We start from the raw sequence: 15,835 nt of genomic DNA on the forward strand, positions 1-15,835 counted from the left end.
GCCTAACAGTAGGCTTTCAAATTTTCTTTCTAGTGTCCTTCGTTTGGGAGAAAAATGCAAGGTACAAGACAGCTTTTCCTTGCCAATATCTCTCTTTTGCAAAGAGCTACGCATTGGAAAATTCAGGGCTATGTCTAGTAGATGATGGCCTAACAGTAGGCTTTAAAATTTTCTTTCTAGTGTCCTTCGTTTGGGAGAAAAATGCAAAGGTACAAGACAGCTTTTCCTTGCCAATATCTCTCTTTTGCAAAGAGCTACGCATTGGAAAATTCAGGGCTATGTCGTATAGATGATGGCCTAACAGGAGGCTTTAAAATTTTCTTTCTAGTGTCCTTCGTTTGGGAGAAAAATGCAAAGGTACAAGACAGCTTTTCCTTGCCAATATCTCTCTTTTGCAAAGAGCTACGCATTAGAAAATTCAGGGCTATGCCGTGTAGCTGAAGCACTAACAGGAGGCTTTAAAATTTTCATTCTAGTGTCCTTCGTTTGGGAGAAAAATGCAAAGGTACAAGACAGCTTTTCCTTGCCAATATCTCTCTTTTGCAAAGAGCTGCGCATTGGAAAATTCAGGGCTATACCGTGTAGATGAAGCACTAACAGGAGGCTTTAAAATTTTCTTTCTAGTGTCCTTCGTTTGGGAGAAAAATGCAATGGTACAAGACAGCTTTTCCTTGCCAATATCTCTCTTTTGCAAAGAGCTACGCATTGGAAAATTCAGGGCTATGTCGTGTAGATGATGGCCTAACAGGAGGCTTTAACATTTTCTTTCTAGTGTCCTTCGTTTGGGAGAAAAATGCAAAGGTACAAGACAGCTTTTCCTTGCCAATATCCCTCTTTTGCAAAGAGCTGCGCATTGGAAAATTCAGGGCTATGTCGTGTAGATGATGGCCTAACAGGAGGCTTTAAAATTTTCTTTCTAGTGACCTTCGTTTGGGAGAAAAATGCAAAGGTACAAGACAGCTTTTCCTTGCCAATATCTCTCTTTTGCAAAGAGCTGCGCATTGGAAAATTCAGGGCTATGTCGTGTAGATGATGGCCTAACAGGAGGCTTTAAAATTTTCTTTCTAGTGACCTTCGTTTGGGAGAAAAATGCAAAGGTATAAGACAGCTTTTCCTTGCCAATATCTCTCTTTTGCAAAGAGCTGCGCATTGGAAAATTCAGGGCTATGTCGTGTAGATGATGGCCTAACAGGAGGCTTTAAAATTTTCTTTCTAGTGTCCTTCGTTTGGGAGAAAAATGCAATGGTACAAGACAGCTTTTCCTTGACAATATCTCTCTTTTGCAAAGAGCTGCGCATTGGAAAATTCAGGGCTATGTCGTGTAGATGATGGCCTAACAGGAGGCTTTAAAATTTTCTTTCTAGTGTCCTTCGTTTGGGAGAAAAATGCAAAGGTACAAGACAGCTTTTCCTTGCCAATATCTCTCTTTTGCAAAGAGCTGCGCATTGGAAAATTCAGGGCTATGTCGTGTAGATGATGGCCTAACAGGAGGCTTTAAAATTTTAATTCTAGTGTCCTTCGTTTGGGAGAAAAATGCAAAGGTACAAGACAGCTTTTCCTTGCCAATATCTCTCTATTGCAAAGAGCTACGCATTGGAAAATTCAGGGCTATGCCGTTTAGATGAAGCACTAACAGGAGGCTTTAAAATTTTAATTCTAGTGTCCTTCGTTTGGGAGAAAAATGCAAAGGTACAAGACAGCTTTTCCTTGCCAATATCTCTCTTTTGCAAAGAGCTACGCATTGGAAAATTCAGGGCTATGTCGTGTAGATGATGGCCTAACAGGAGGCTTTAAAATTATCTTTCTAGTGTCCTTCGTTTGGGAGAAAAATGCAAAGGTAAAGACAGCTTTTCCTTGCCAATATCTCTCTTTTGCAAAGAGCTGCGCATTGGAAAATTCAGGGCTATGCCGTGTAGATGATGGCCTAACAGGAGGCTTTCAAATTTTCTTTCTAGTGTCCTTCGTTTGGGAGAAAAATGCAAAGGTACAAGACAGCTTTTCCTTGCCAATATCTCTCTTTTGCAAAGAGCTACGCATTGGAAAATTCAGGGCTATGTCATATAGATGATGGCCTAACAGGAGGCTTTAAAATTTTCTTTCTAGTGTCCTTCGTTTGGGAGAAAAATGCAAAGGTACAAGACAGCTTTTCCTTGCCAATATCTCTCTTTTGCAAAGAGCTACGCATTAGAAAATTCAGGGCTATGCCGTGTAGCTGAAGCACTAACAGGAGGCTTTAAAAAATTCTTTCTAGTGACCTTCGTTTGGGAGAAAAATGCAAAGGTAAAGACAGCTTTTCCTTGCCAATATCTCTCTTTTGCAAAGAGCTGCGCATTGGAAAATTCAGGGCTATGCCGTGTAGATGATGGCCTAACAGGAGGCTTTAAAATTTTCTTTCTAGTGTCCTTCGTTTGGGAGAAAAATGCAAAGGTACAAGACAGCTTTTCCTTGCCAATATCTCTCTTTTGCAAAGAGCTACGCATTGGAAAATTCAGGGCTATGTCGTATAGATGATGGCCTAACAGGAGGCTTTAAAATTTTCTTTCTAGTGTCCTTCGTTTGGGAGAAAAATGCAAAGGTACAAGACAGCTTTTCCTTGCCAATATCTCTCTTTTGCAAAGAGCTACGCATTAGAAAATTCAGGGCTATGCCGTGTAGCTGAAGCACTAACAGGAGGCTTTAAAATTTTCATTCTAGTGTCCTTCGTTTGGGAGAAAAATGCAAAGGTACAAGACAGCTTTTCCTTGCCAATATCTCTCTTTTGCAAAGAGCTGCGCATTGGAAAATTCAGGGCTATACCGTGTAGATGAAGCACTAACAGGAGGCTTTAACATTTTCTTTCTAGTGTCCTTCGTTTGGGAGAAAAATGCAATGGTACAAGACAGCTTTTCCTTGCCAATATCTCTCTTTTGCAAAGAGCTACGCATTGGAAAATTCAGGGCTATGTCGTGTAGATGATGGCCTAACAGGAGGCTTTAACATTTTCTTTCTAGTGTCCTTCGTTTGGGAGAAAAATGCAAAGGTACAAGACAGCTTTTCCTTGCCAATATCTCTCTTTTGCAAAGAGCTGCGCATTGGAAAATTCAGGGCTATGTCGTGTAGATGATGGCCTAACAGGAGGCTTTAAAATTTTCTTTCTAGTGACCTTCGTTTGGGAGAAAAATGCAAAGGTACAAGACAGCTTTTCCTTGCCAATGTCTCTCTTTTGCAAAGAGCTGCGCATTGGAAAATTCAGGGCTATGTCGTGTAGATGATGGCCTAACAGGAGGCTTTAAAATTTTCTTTCTAGTGACCTTCGTTTGGGAGAAAAATGCAAAGGTACAAGACAGCTTTTCCTTGCCAATATCTCTCTTTTGCAAAGAGCTGCGCATTGGAAAATTCAGGGCTATGTCGTGCAGATGATGGCCTAACAGGAGGCTTTAAAATTTTCTTTCTAGTGTCCTTCGTTTGGGAGAAAAATGCAATGGTACAAGACAGCTTTTCCTTGCCAATATCTCTCTTTTGCAAAGAGCTGCGCATTGGAAAATTCAGGGCTATGTCGTGTAGATGATGGCCTAACAGGAGGCTTTAAAATTTTCTTTCTAGTGTCCTTCGTTTGGGAGAAAAATGCAAAGGTACAAGACAGCTTTTCCTTGCCAATATCTCTCTTTTGCAAAGAGCTGCGCATTGGAAAATTCAGGGCTATGTCGTGTAGATGATGGCCTAACAGGAGGCTTTAAAATTTTAATTCTAGTGTCCTTCGTTTGGGAGAAAAATGCAAAGGTACAAGACAGCTTTTCCTTGCCAATATCTCTCTATTGCAAAGAGCTACGCATTGGAAAATTCAGGGCTATGCCGTTTAGATGAAGCACTAATAGGAGGCTTTAAAATTTTAATTCTAGTGTCCTTCGTTTGGGAGAAAAATGCAAAGGTACAAGACAGCTTTTCCTTGCCAATATCTCTCTTTTGCAAAGAGCTGCGCATTGGAAAATTCAGGGCCATGTCGTGTAGATGATGGCCTAACAGGAGGCTTTAAAATTATCTTTCTAGTGTCCTTCGTTTGGGAGAAAAATGCAAAGGTACAAGACAGCTTTTCCTTGCCAATATCTCTCTTTTGCAAAGAGCTGCGCATTGGAAAATTCAGGGCTATGTCGTGTAGATGATGGCCTAACAGGAGGCTTTAAAATTTTAATTCTAGTGTCCTTCGTTTGGGAAAAAAATGCAAAGGTACAAGACAGCTTTACCTTGCCAATATCTCTATTTTGCAAAGAGCTGCGCATTGGAAAATTCAGGGCTATGTCGTGTAGATGATGGCCTAACAGGAGGCTTTAAAATTTTCTTTCTAGTGTCCTTCGTTTGGGAGAAAAATGCAAAGGTACAAGACAGCTTTTCCTTGCCAATATCTCTCTTTTGCAAAGAGCTACGCATTGGAAAATTCAGGGCTATGTCGTGTAGATGATGGCCTAACAGGAGGCTTTAAAAATTTCTTTCTAGTGACCTTCGTTTGGGAGAAAAATGCAAAGGTACAAGACAGCTTTTCCTTGCCAATATCTCTCTTTTGCAAAGAGCTGCGCATTGGAAAATTCAGGGCTATGTCGTGTAGATGATGGCCTAACAGGAGGCTTTAAAATTTTCTTTCTAGTGACCTTCGTTTGGGAGAAAAATGCAAAGGTACAAGACAGATTTTCCTTGCCAATATCTCTCTTTTGCAAAGAGCTGCACATTGGAAAATTCAGGGCTATGTCGTGTAGATGATGGCCTAACAGGAGGCTTTAAAATTTTCTTTCTAGTGTCCTTCGTTTGGGAGAAAAATGCAATGGTACAAGACAGCTTTTCCTTGCCAATATCTCTCTTTTGCAAAGAGCTGCGCATTGGAAAATTCAGGGCTATGTCGTGTAGATGATGGCCTAACAGGAGGCTTTAAAATTTTCTTTCTAGTGTCCTTCGTTTGGGAGAAAAATGCAATGGTACAAGACAGCTTTTCCTTGCCAATATCTCTCTTTTGCAAAGAGCTGCGCATTGGAAAATTCAGGGCTATGTCGTGTAGATGATGGCCTAACAGGAGGCTTTAAAATTTTCTTTCTAGTGTCCTTCGTTTGGGAGAAAAATGCAAAGGTACAAGACAGCTTTTCCTTGCCAATATCTCTCTTTTGCAAAGAGCTGCGCATTGGAAAATTCAGGGCTATGTCGTGTAGATGATGGCCTAACAGGAGGCTTTAAAATTTTCTTTCTAGTGTCCTTCGTTTGGGAGAAAAATGCAAAGGTACAAGACAGCTTTTCCTTGCCAATATCTCTCTTTTGCAAAGAGCTACGCATTGGAAAATTCAGGGCTATGTCGTGTAGATGATGGCCTAACAGGAGGCTTTAAAATTTTCTTTCTAGTGACCTTCGTTTGGGAGAAAAATGCAAAGGTACAAGACAGCTTTTCCTTGCCAATATCTCTCTTTTGCAAAGAGCTGCGCATTGGAAAATTCAGGGCTATGTCGTGTAGATGATGGCCTAACAGGAGGCTTTAAAATTTTTATTCTAGTGTCCTTCGTTTGGGAGAAAAATGCAAAGGTACAAGACAGCTTTTCCTTGCCAATATCTCTCTTTTGCAAAGAGCTGCGCATTGGAAAATTCAGGGCTATGTCGTGTAGATGATGGCCTAACAGGAGGCTTTAAAATTTTCTTTCTAGTGTCCTTCGTTTGGGAGAAAAATGCAAAGGTACAAGACAGCTTTTCCTTGCCAATATCTCTCTTTTGCAAAGAGCTACGTATTGGAAAATTCAGGGCTATGTCGTGTAGATGATGGCCTAACAGGAGGCTTTAAAAATTTCTTTCTAGTGACCTTCGTTTGGGAGAAAAATGCAAAGGTACAAGACAGCTTTTCCTTGCCAATATCTCTCTTTTGCAAAGAGCTGCGCATTGGAAAATTCAGGGCTATGTCGTGTAGATGATGGCCTAACAGGAGGCTTTAAAATTTTCTTTCTAGTGACCTTCGTTTGGGAGAAAAATGCAAAGGTACAAGACAGCTTTTCCTTGCCAATATCTCTCTTTTGCAAAGAGCTGCGCATTGGAAAATTCAGGGCTATGTCGTGTAGATGATGGCGTAACAGGAGGCTTTAAAATTTTCTTTCTAGTGTCCTTCGTTTGGGAGAAAAATGCAATGGTACAAGACAGCTTTTCCTTGCCAATATCTCTCTTTTGCAAAGAGCTGCGCATTGGAAAATTCAGGGCTATGTCGTGTAGATGATGGCCTAACAGGAGGCTTTAAAATTTTCTTTCTAGTGTCCTTCGTTTGGGAGAAAAATGCAAAGGTACAAGACAGCTTTTCCTTGCCAATATCTCTCTTTTGCAAAGAGCTGCGCATTGGAAAATTCAGGGCTATGTCGTGTAGATGATGGCCTAACAGGAGGCTTTAAAATTTTAATTCTAGTGCTACTCCGATCAACAACTGTTCCTTGGACCTCGCCTTTATCTGGAGATCGTCCAAGTACGGGATAATTATAACTCCCTTTTTTCGCAGGAGTATCATCATCTCGGCCATTACCTTGGTAAACACCCTCGGTGCCGTGGACAGACCAAACGGCAGCGTCTGGAATTGGTAATGACAGTCCTGTACCACAAATCTGAGGTACTCCTGGTGAGGAGAGTAAATGGGGACATGCAGGTAAGCATCCTTGATGTCCAGTGATACCATGTAATCCCCTTCCTCCAGGCTTGAGATAACCGCCCTGAGCGATTCCATCTTGAACTTGAACCGTTTTATATACGTGTTCAAAGATTTAAAATTTAAAATGGGTCTCACCGAACCGTCCGGTTTCGGTACCACAAACCTTATTATTTCAAAACTTGTAACCATGCCAATCACAGACAGAAGGTTTCCATTAGACACAGATCTGAGAATATACTTAACTGAACATTATGTCCCACACACAAAACCATAACACACAAATTTAAATACAGTTTGCAAACTTCAATTTCTTGCAGATTTCAACAGTTTTGCCGATTTCAAAATACGCTTAGTATTGGTTGATCAGGCCAATATTATACAGCATGATTTAAATGCAAAACATATACTGTACCCTTTGTCACAGTACTATACAAAATTTGTGCTTCTATGGAATATTTCTTCCATACATGATATGCACACTTAGGGTTAATCCTCCCTGCCCTTCCCATACGCTGGAAAAATTCGCAATCCCTGCAATTTTTCACACACGCGACACGTCTGTCAACTGGGAAGCTGCAGTAGATCCTCTTATCACAACTACAATCACAAAGCAACATGCTTAGGTTATGCTTAAAACAACCAGCAGCTCTTAGCAGCTCAGTATTGCAATATATACTTACACTCAGTTACATATAATCCCTATAACCTCGGGTTGTTCACTCTATTTTTTTCTAATGTACCCTTCTTATACACGTGTAGCTGACTAACAAGTGGAGGTGATCTATGTGCTTTTTACTTTATTTGGCTCTTGGTCCAAAGCACTTATTCATGCAATCATTCATAGAGTGAAAAACACAGGTCACTGTTTCTTTGCTCAAATCTTTGAATTAATTTTGGTATTCTTATTTACATGCAACAGCATCTGTCAATCATCATTTCCGAGTTACTTGGTCCTTCAACCGATTTGGACATAATTTTGGTATTCATTTTACAAACAAGCAACAACAAACAGGTCCCTGAGTTATTTTACTAGTTTTTTTTCAATCTCTCCACTTCTCATTCTCATATTATAAAAAATACAATCACACAGACAGCTGGCAGGTATAGAAACAGCATGTACTGGAATACAGCACATACCATGGTATTCTATACTTACCAGTGCTGTTATGACTTGGGATGTTCCTTCCATCATCAGCTGCTGGCTGGCTGGCACACCCCTTTGAGAATTTGATGAAGAGATCGAGATCTATAGTTCCAAGGACATAGCCCCCATCTGTTGAATTCTCTTGGATTAACTAAATTAACCATCTTGTTGCTGTTTGGGTTGTTAGGTAAAAGAATGAATTGAAAATGGATTTATAAAAATCAATTATTATTTATTCAAAGGGCCACGCCCGTATACAGGGGAGAAGTAGCATTCTCTCGTCCTGTGTCAAATCATTTAACAACAACATACACGTATCAACAATGAGTTTTATATAATACACAGTTACACCCCTTTTGTATATTCCTCCCATATGATTTCATACCCCAGGAATACAATGTTAGGCAATAGAGTTATGCAATATTGGGACAATTGTCAAGAATACTAAAAAGATACTCGTGAGCTTCAACTGTGTCCATATTAGGAATTACATCTGGTCTCTATGAGCTTTTAGAAAGTGCGTATGTGGAAACAATACTTAGCCAACAAAGTTGTTTTTCTCTCAGGGTGTGTAAAAAGTTCAAGATGAATTTGCTATATCATCTAGCTAGAATCAAAATGGATTCTGTTATGCTTTCATATTATACTAGTGAATATGAGAACCCTTTGCTTATTGGATGTATACATAATATACGTACTATCCCGTAGTGCACACACATAACTGTTAGGCCTTCAGCAGGTTGCCTCTGTCACAGTATTCAACACATCTTATAAAACTCTCCAGATTATTGACTTTTTAAAGTTTTTCTAGGAAACGTTTTAGATGAATGCTTATTAGCCTTTGTCAGTATGCACTTTCGCAAAGTGTCTCTGTGGCGCAATCAGTTAGTGTGTACGGCTGTTAACTAAAAGGTTGGTGGTTCAATCCCACCCAGGGATGTAATTGATCTTGTTATCAGATTTTGGTGATCTTTAAGTAGACAAGTCAAAATTTCAAACCGCCTCTTATGGTGTAGGGTACCTGGCCTTCTCTGATGTAATCAGAGTTAGATTTGATTCATTGATTTTATAAAAACAGCTAGGAAGCACAATTTAGCAGTGGTTTGCAGAGAAAAAAAATATGCTGGCAGAAAAATCCAATTGAGTGATTAAACAGCTCTTCATTTTCTGGCTTTATTTTTATGCTAACAAATTTGTTCTCTGAAAAGTGTCCACAAAGCCAAGTCTCTGATTAACACCTTTGTAAGGATGGTTTTTCACCTATTACTAAATTATACTTGCTTCATTGGAAAGGCAGCAAGATGCATCCTCATTTCAATGTCTACTGAAATAATACAGGTTGACACCAGGAAACATTAACGCCACTGCATCCTTGCTGCTTTCTCATGTGGAAGTCTGTTTAATGTGAAAACAAGGTGATATCTAATTAGCACACAGGTAAGGAATTCCGAAAATCTTTATTTAAGGGTGAAGATGTTTCTCACAAAATTGTTGCCCCAATGCATCATTGAAATTCAAGCTGGAAAGATGATTTTAATATATCACTTGTACATTTTGTATTGCTCTTCTGGTGACAATGTAGTTTTTTTTTCAATTACCATTTTAATAACAGGGTAAAGAAAATTAAGTGGATTTTTGAAAGAAAACTATACTGTCAATATACTATTAAAACAAATTAAAATGGTAAAAGTTATTGTACTTTAAGTAAAAATAAAAGAGCAAAAATATCAATCCCAGTTTTGATTACTTAAATTAACAAAAAAAATGCATATAGCAAAGGATAGTTTCAATCTGCCTACCTCTGGGTTATGGGTCCAGCATGCTTCCATTGCAGTACTCTGCTGCACATGTAAGTGCAAGAGATCCTGAAGCACTCACTCATCATGGGAAAGTACCAATGTGTTTATTCGTTGGTTGATGGAAGAAACATCTTACAAAAACTCTCCAGATTATTGATTTTTTAATGTTTTTCTAGGAAACGTTCTAGATTTATGCTTATTAGCCTTTGTCAGTATGCACTTTTTGCAAAGTGTCTCTGTGGCGCAATCGGTTAGTGTGTTCGGCTATTAACCGAAAGGTTGGTGGTTCAATCCCACCCAGGGATGTAATTAAACTTGTGATCAGATTTTGGTGATATTTAAGTAGACAAGTCAAAATTTCAAACCCCCTCTTATGGTGTAGGGTACATGGCCTTCTCTGATGTAATCAGAGTTAGATTTGATTCAGTTATTTTATAAAAAAACAGCTAGGAAGCACAATTTAGCAGTGGGTTGCAGAGAAAAAAAAATATGCTGGCAGAAAAATCCAATCGAGTGATTAAACAGCTCTTCATTTTCTGGCTTTATTTTTATGCTAACAAATTTGTTCTCTGAAAAGTGTCCACAAAGCCAAGTCTCTGATTAACACCTTTGTAAGGATGGTTTTTCACCTATTACTAAATTAAACTTGCTTCATTGGAAAGGCAGCAAGATGCATCCTCATTTCAATGTCTACTGAAATAATACAAGTTGACACCAGGAAACATTAACGCCACTGCTTCCTTGCTGCTTTCTCATGTGGAAGTCTGTTTAATGTGAAAACAAGGTGATATCTAATTAGCACACAGGTAAGGAATTAAGAAAATCTTTATTTAAGGGTGAAGATGTTTCTCACAAATTTGTTGACCCAATGCATCATTGAAATTCAAGCTGGAAAGATGATTTTAATATATCACTTGTACATTTTATATTGCTCTTCTGATGACAATGTAGTTTGTTTTTGTCAATTACCATTTTAATAATAGGGTAAAGAAAATGAAGTGGATTTTTGAAAGAAAACAATACTGTCAATATACTATTAAAACAAATTAAAATGGTAAAAGTTATTGTACTTTAAGTAAAAATAAAAGAGCCAAAATATCAATCCCAGTTTTGGATTACTTTAATTAACAAAAAAAAATGCATATAGCAGAGGATAGTTTCAATCTGCCTACCTCTGGGTTATGGGCCCAGCATGCTTCCATTGCTGTACTCTGCTGCACATGTAAGTGCAAGAGATCCTGAAGCACTCACTCATCATGGGAAAGTACCAATGTGTTTCTTCGTTGGTTGATAGAAGAAACATCTTACAAAAACGCTCCAGATTATTGACTTTTTTAAGTTTTTCTAGGAAACGTTTTAGATGAATGCTTATTAGCCTTTGTCAGTATGGACTTTTGCAAAGTGTCTCTGTGGCGCAATCAGTTAGTATGTACGGCTATTAACCATAAGGTTGGTGGTTCAATCCCACCCAGGGACCTAATTGACCTTGTTATCAGATTTTGGTGATCTTTAAGTAGACAAGTCAAAATTTCAAACCCCCTGTTACGGTGTAGGGTACCTGGCCTTCTCTGATGTAATCAGAGTTAGATTTGATTCAGTGATTTTATAAAAACAGCTAGGAAGCACAATTTAGCAGTGGGTTGCAGAGAAAAAAAAATATGCTGGCAGTAAAATCCAATTGAGTGATTAAACAGCTCTTCATTTTCTGGCTTTATTTTTATGCTAACAAATTTGTTCTCTGAAAAGTGTCCACAAAGCCAAGTCTCTGATTAACACCTTTGTAAGGATGGTTTTTCACCTATTACTAAATTAAACTTGCTTCATTGGAAAGGCAGCAAGATGCATCCTCATTTCAATGTCTACTGAAATAATACAAGTTGACACCAGGAAACATTAACGCCACTGCATCCTTGCTGCTTTCTCATGTGGAAGTCTGTTTAATATGAAAACAAGGTGATATCTAATTAGCACACAGGTAAGGAATTAAGAAAATCTTTATTTAAGGGTGAAGATGTTTCTCACAAAATCGTTGCCCCAATGCATCATTGAAATTCAAGCTGGAAATATGATTTTAATATATCACTTGTACATTTTGTATTGCTCTTCTGGTGACAATGTAGTTTGTTTTTGTCAATTACCATTTTAATAATAGGGTAAAGAAAATGAAGTGGATTTTTGAAAGAAAACAATACTGTCAATATACTATTAAAACAAATTAAAATGGTAAAAGTTGTTGTACTTTAAGTAAAAATAAAAGAGCCAAAATATCAATCCCAGTTTTGGATTACTTTAATTAACAAAAAAAAATGCATATAGCAGAAGATAGTTTCAATCTGCCTACCTCTGGGTTATGGGCCCAGCATGCTTCCATTGCTGTACTCTGCTGCACATGTAAGTGCAAGAGATCCTGAAGCACTCACTCATCATGGGAAAGTACCAATGTGTTTCTTCGTTGGTTGATGGAAGAAACATCTTACAAAAACTCTCCAGATTATTGACTTTTTAAAGTTTTTCTAGGAAACGTTTTAGATGAATGCTTATTAGCCTTTGTCAGTATGTACTTTTGCAAAGTGTCTCTGTGGCGCAATCAGTTAGTATGTACGGCTATTAACCAAAAGGTTGGTGGTTCAATCCCACCCAGGGACCTAATTGACCTTGTTATCAGATTTTGGTGATCTTTAAGTAGACAAGTCAAAATTTCAAACCCCCTGTTATGGTGTAGGGTACCTGGCCTTCTCTGATGTAATCAGAGTTAGATTTGATTCAGTGATTTTATAAAAACATCTAGGAAGCACAATTTAGCAGTGGGTTGCAGAGAAAAAGAAATATGCTGGCAAAAAAATCAAATTGCGTGATTAAACAGCTCTTCATTTTCTGGCTTTATTTTTATGCTAACAAATTTGTTCTCTGAAAAGTGTCCACAAAGCCAAGTCTCTGATTAACACCTTTGTAGGGATGGTTTTTCACCTATTACTAAATTAAACTTGCTTCATTGGAAAGGCAGCAAGATGTATCCTCATTTCAATGTCTACTGAAATAATACAGGTTGACACCAGGAAACATTAACGCCACTGCATCCTTGCTGCTTTCTCATGTGGAAGTCTGTTTAATGTTAAAACAAGGTGATATCTAATTAGCACACAGGTAAGGAATTAAGAAAATCTTTATTTAAGGGTGAAGATGTTTCTCACAAAATTGTTGACCCAATGCATCATTGAAATTCAAGCTGGAAAGATGATTTTAATATATCACTTGTACATTTTGTATTGCTCTTCTGGTGACAATGTAGTTTGTTTTTGTCAATTACCATTTTAATAATAGGGTAAAGAAAATGAAGTGGATTTTTGAAAGAAAACAATACTGTCAATATACTATTAAAACAAATTAAAATGGTAAAAGTTATTGTACTTTAAGTAAAAATAAAAGAGACAAATTATCAATCCCAGTTTTGGATTACTTTAATTAACAAAAAAAAATGCATATAGCAGAGGATAGTTTCAATCTGCCTACCTCTGGGTTATGGGCCCAGCATGCTTCCATTGCAGTACTCTGCTGCACATGTAAGTGCAAGAGATCCTGAAGCACTCACTCATCATGGGAAAGTACCAATGTGTTTCTTCGTTGGTTGATGGAAGAAACATCTTACAAAAACTCTCCAGATTATTGACTTTTTAAAGTTTTTCTAGGAAACGTTTTAGATGAATGCTTATTAGCCTTTGTCAGTATGGACTTTTGCAAAGTGTCTCTGTGGCGCAATCAGTTAGTATGTACGGCTATTAACCATAAGGTTGGTGGTTCAATCCCACCCAGGGACTTAATTGACCTTGTTATCAGATTTTGGTGATCTTTAAGTAGACAAGTCAAAATTTCAAACCCCCTGTTATGGTGTAGGGTACCTGGCCTTCTCTGATGTAATCAGAGTTAGATTTGATTCAGTGATTTTATAAAAACAGCTAGAAAGCACAATTTAGCAGTGGGTTGCAGAGAAAAAAAATATGCTGGCAGAAAAATCCAATTGAGTGATTAAACAGCTCTTCATTTTCTGGCTTTATTTTTATGCTAACAAATTTGTTCTCTGAAAAGTGTCCACAAAGCCAAGTCTCTGATTAACACCTTTGTAAGGATGGTTTTTCACCTATTACTAAATTAAACTTGCTTCATTGGAAAGGCAGCAAGATGCATCCTCATTTCAATGGTAAGTCAACCTTCTTGCCCTATGTTCCCTGTCAACGGATGAAGACGCATCATTATCTACCGCAGTCATTTTGGCCCAATAGATATGCAAGAAGTTTAGATTCCCCTTTCTTTGCAGGTAAAGGAAGGAAAAGGAAGAGGTCTGTAGCCTCTTCAAGATCGCAGGACCAGAGATTGTCCTCTGCTTCTGCCAAATCCACTGCATGACACTGGGGCTTTCTTGCAGGAGCCCACACCAGTGGGGGCACGTCTAAAACTCTTCAGTCAGTTCTGGATTCATTCGGACCTGGACTCGTGGGTTTTACAAATAGTGTCCCAAGGGTACAAACTGGGGTTTCAAGACGTTCCCCCTCACCGATTGTTCAAATTGGCCTTAGTCAGCAGGGAGAAGGTTTTTATTCAAGCCTCTTCGTGGTCCCGAAGCCGGACGGCTCAGTCAGACCAATCTTAAATCTGAAATCCCTCAATTTCTTCCTAAAGAAATTCAATTTCAAGATGGAATTTCTCAGGGCAGTGATCTCCAGTCCGGAGGACGGAGATTTCATGGTTTTGGTAGACATAAAGGATGCCTACTTACATGTTCCCATTTAGCCACTGCCTCAAGCTACCTAAGGTTTGCAATTCAGGATTGTCATTACCAATTTCAGACATTGCCGTTTGGTCTGTCCACGGCTCCGAGGATTTTCACCAGGGTGATGGCGGAAATTATGGTTCTCCTTCGCAAGCAAGAAGTCACAATTATCCCGTACTTGGATGATCTCCTGATAAAGGCGAGATCCAGGGACCAGTTGGTGCAAAACATTGCACTCTCCCTGACAGTTCTTCAACAACATGGTTGGCTCCTAAACTTGCCAAAATCGCAGTTGGTCCCAATGACGCGGTTGTTGTTTTTGGGAGTCATACTGTTAGGCGCCGGGGTCCGCTTGATGGTCTGCGCGGCCCGGCGCCTAGCAACTAGAGACGCCGTGCACGTACAGCCGCCGGCTCCCTAGCAACGCTAGACGCCGGGCGCGCTGAGCCGCACGGACCCTAGCAACGGGGACGCCACTGGCGGACCGCGTTCCCCATTGCTAGGCTTTAGGAAATTAAGATATTCACCTGCTCTCTGGCCGTGCAGCAAGGCAGCTGCACGGCATTTATTCTAATCAGCCTTTAGCAGCTGATTGGAGGACTCCTTGTTAAATACACTCCCAGGGCTTCTCACAGACGCCGGTAATAGCTTCCTGCATGCTGCCTTTGTTTGCTGAGAGTCTGTTTCCAGTCCTGCTGTATCCGGTCATTCCAGTCCGCAGAAGTCCGGTATTCGGGAGTTATCATCTCATCCCAAGAGGTCGTTTGGTTCCCTGGAGTCCTGACTGATCACCGTTTTATATCCAGTGGTGTTCGTGAGTTGCGGCTCTGCCGTGTGTTGCGGCTCAGCTGCTTTACCTTTTATATTTTGTGTTTGGAGCACTTGCGGAGGGTTCCGCTTCCACAAGTCCTCTCTGGTACTTGGCGGTGCCGGGTAGGAGAATTGGACAAGTGGATATTTTGGTTGTCCTTTTTCCTGGCGGTTTCTCCGCACATATTATAGTTTTGAGTTTGCTTAGCCCCTGGCCTGGTTGTTTAGTTAGAGGGCCTCTTGTTATCACCCTGTCTCAGGTTTCCCTTTGTCTCTCATTAAGACCGGGGGGCATCGAAGTTGGGCAGACATAATCCGCCCTTCAAACGCGGCTGCCAAGGGCTCAAGAAACCATAGTCTCGCAGGGGATTTCTGACAACACGGGTGAGACAACAGAGTTAGGGCGCCAGGGGCTATTTTCCTGTCCTGCTCCCTTCCCCAGCATTCCGTTCCAGTGCTCCAGTCTTTGCCATAAGATCTTCTCTGACCAGAGTGCTGGAATCATAACATTATTACCGGCCATACCAAAACTTAAAATTAAACAGGGTTTAATTTTTTCTCATTCAGTTTTGTGAGAGTTTATCGGCCTCATGAATCCAACAGGTTTAGGGCCAAATCCTGGTCAGCTCTTAGTCAGCCAGATTCTAGAACTTACTCAGATGGTTCAGGATCTTTCTCTTCGGGTG

The 15,835-nt window shown here is 39.6% G+C and overlaps 1 non-coding gene across 1 annotated transcript; it reads left to right on the plus strand.

Annotated features, from left to right (window-relative positions):
- The first annotated feature begins 9,806 nt into the window (after positions 1 to 9,806).
- On the plus strand, positions 9,807 to 9,880 carry TRNAN-AUU (transfer RNA asparagine (anticodon AUU)). Its single transcript has one exon. It is a non-coding gene; the product is annotated as a tRNA-Asn (tRNA).
- Positions 9,881 to 15,835: the final 5,955 nt, after the last annotated feature.

This window comes from Pseudophryne corroboree, unplaced genomic scaffold (genome assembly GCF_028390025.1).
Source record: "Pseudophryne corroboree isolate aPseCor3 unplaced genomic scaffold, aPseCor3.hap2 scaffold_859, whole genome shotgun sequence".
NCBI classification, from domain to species: domain Eukaryota; kingdom Metazoa; phylum Chordata; class Amphibia; order Anura; family Myobatrachidae; genus Pseudophryne; species Pseudophryne corroboree.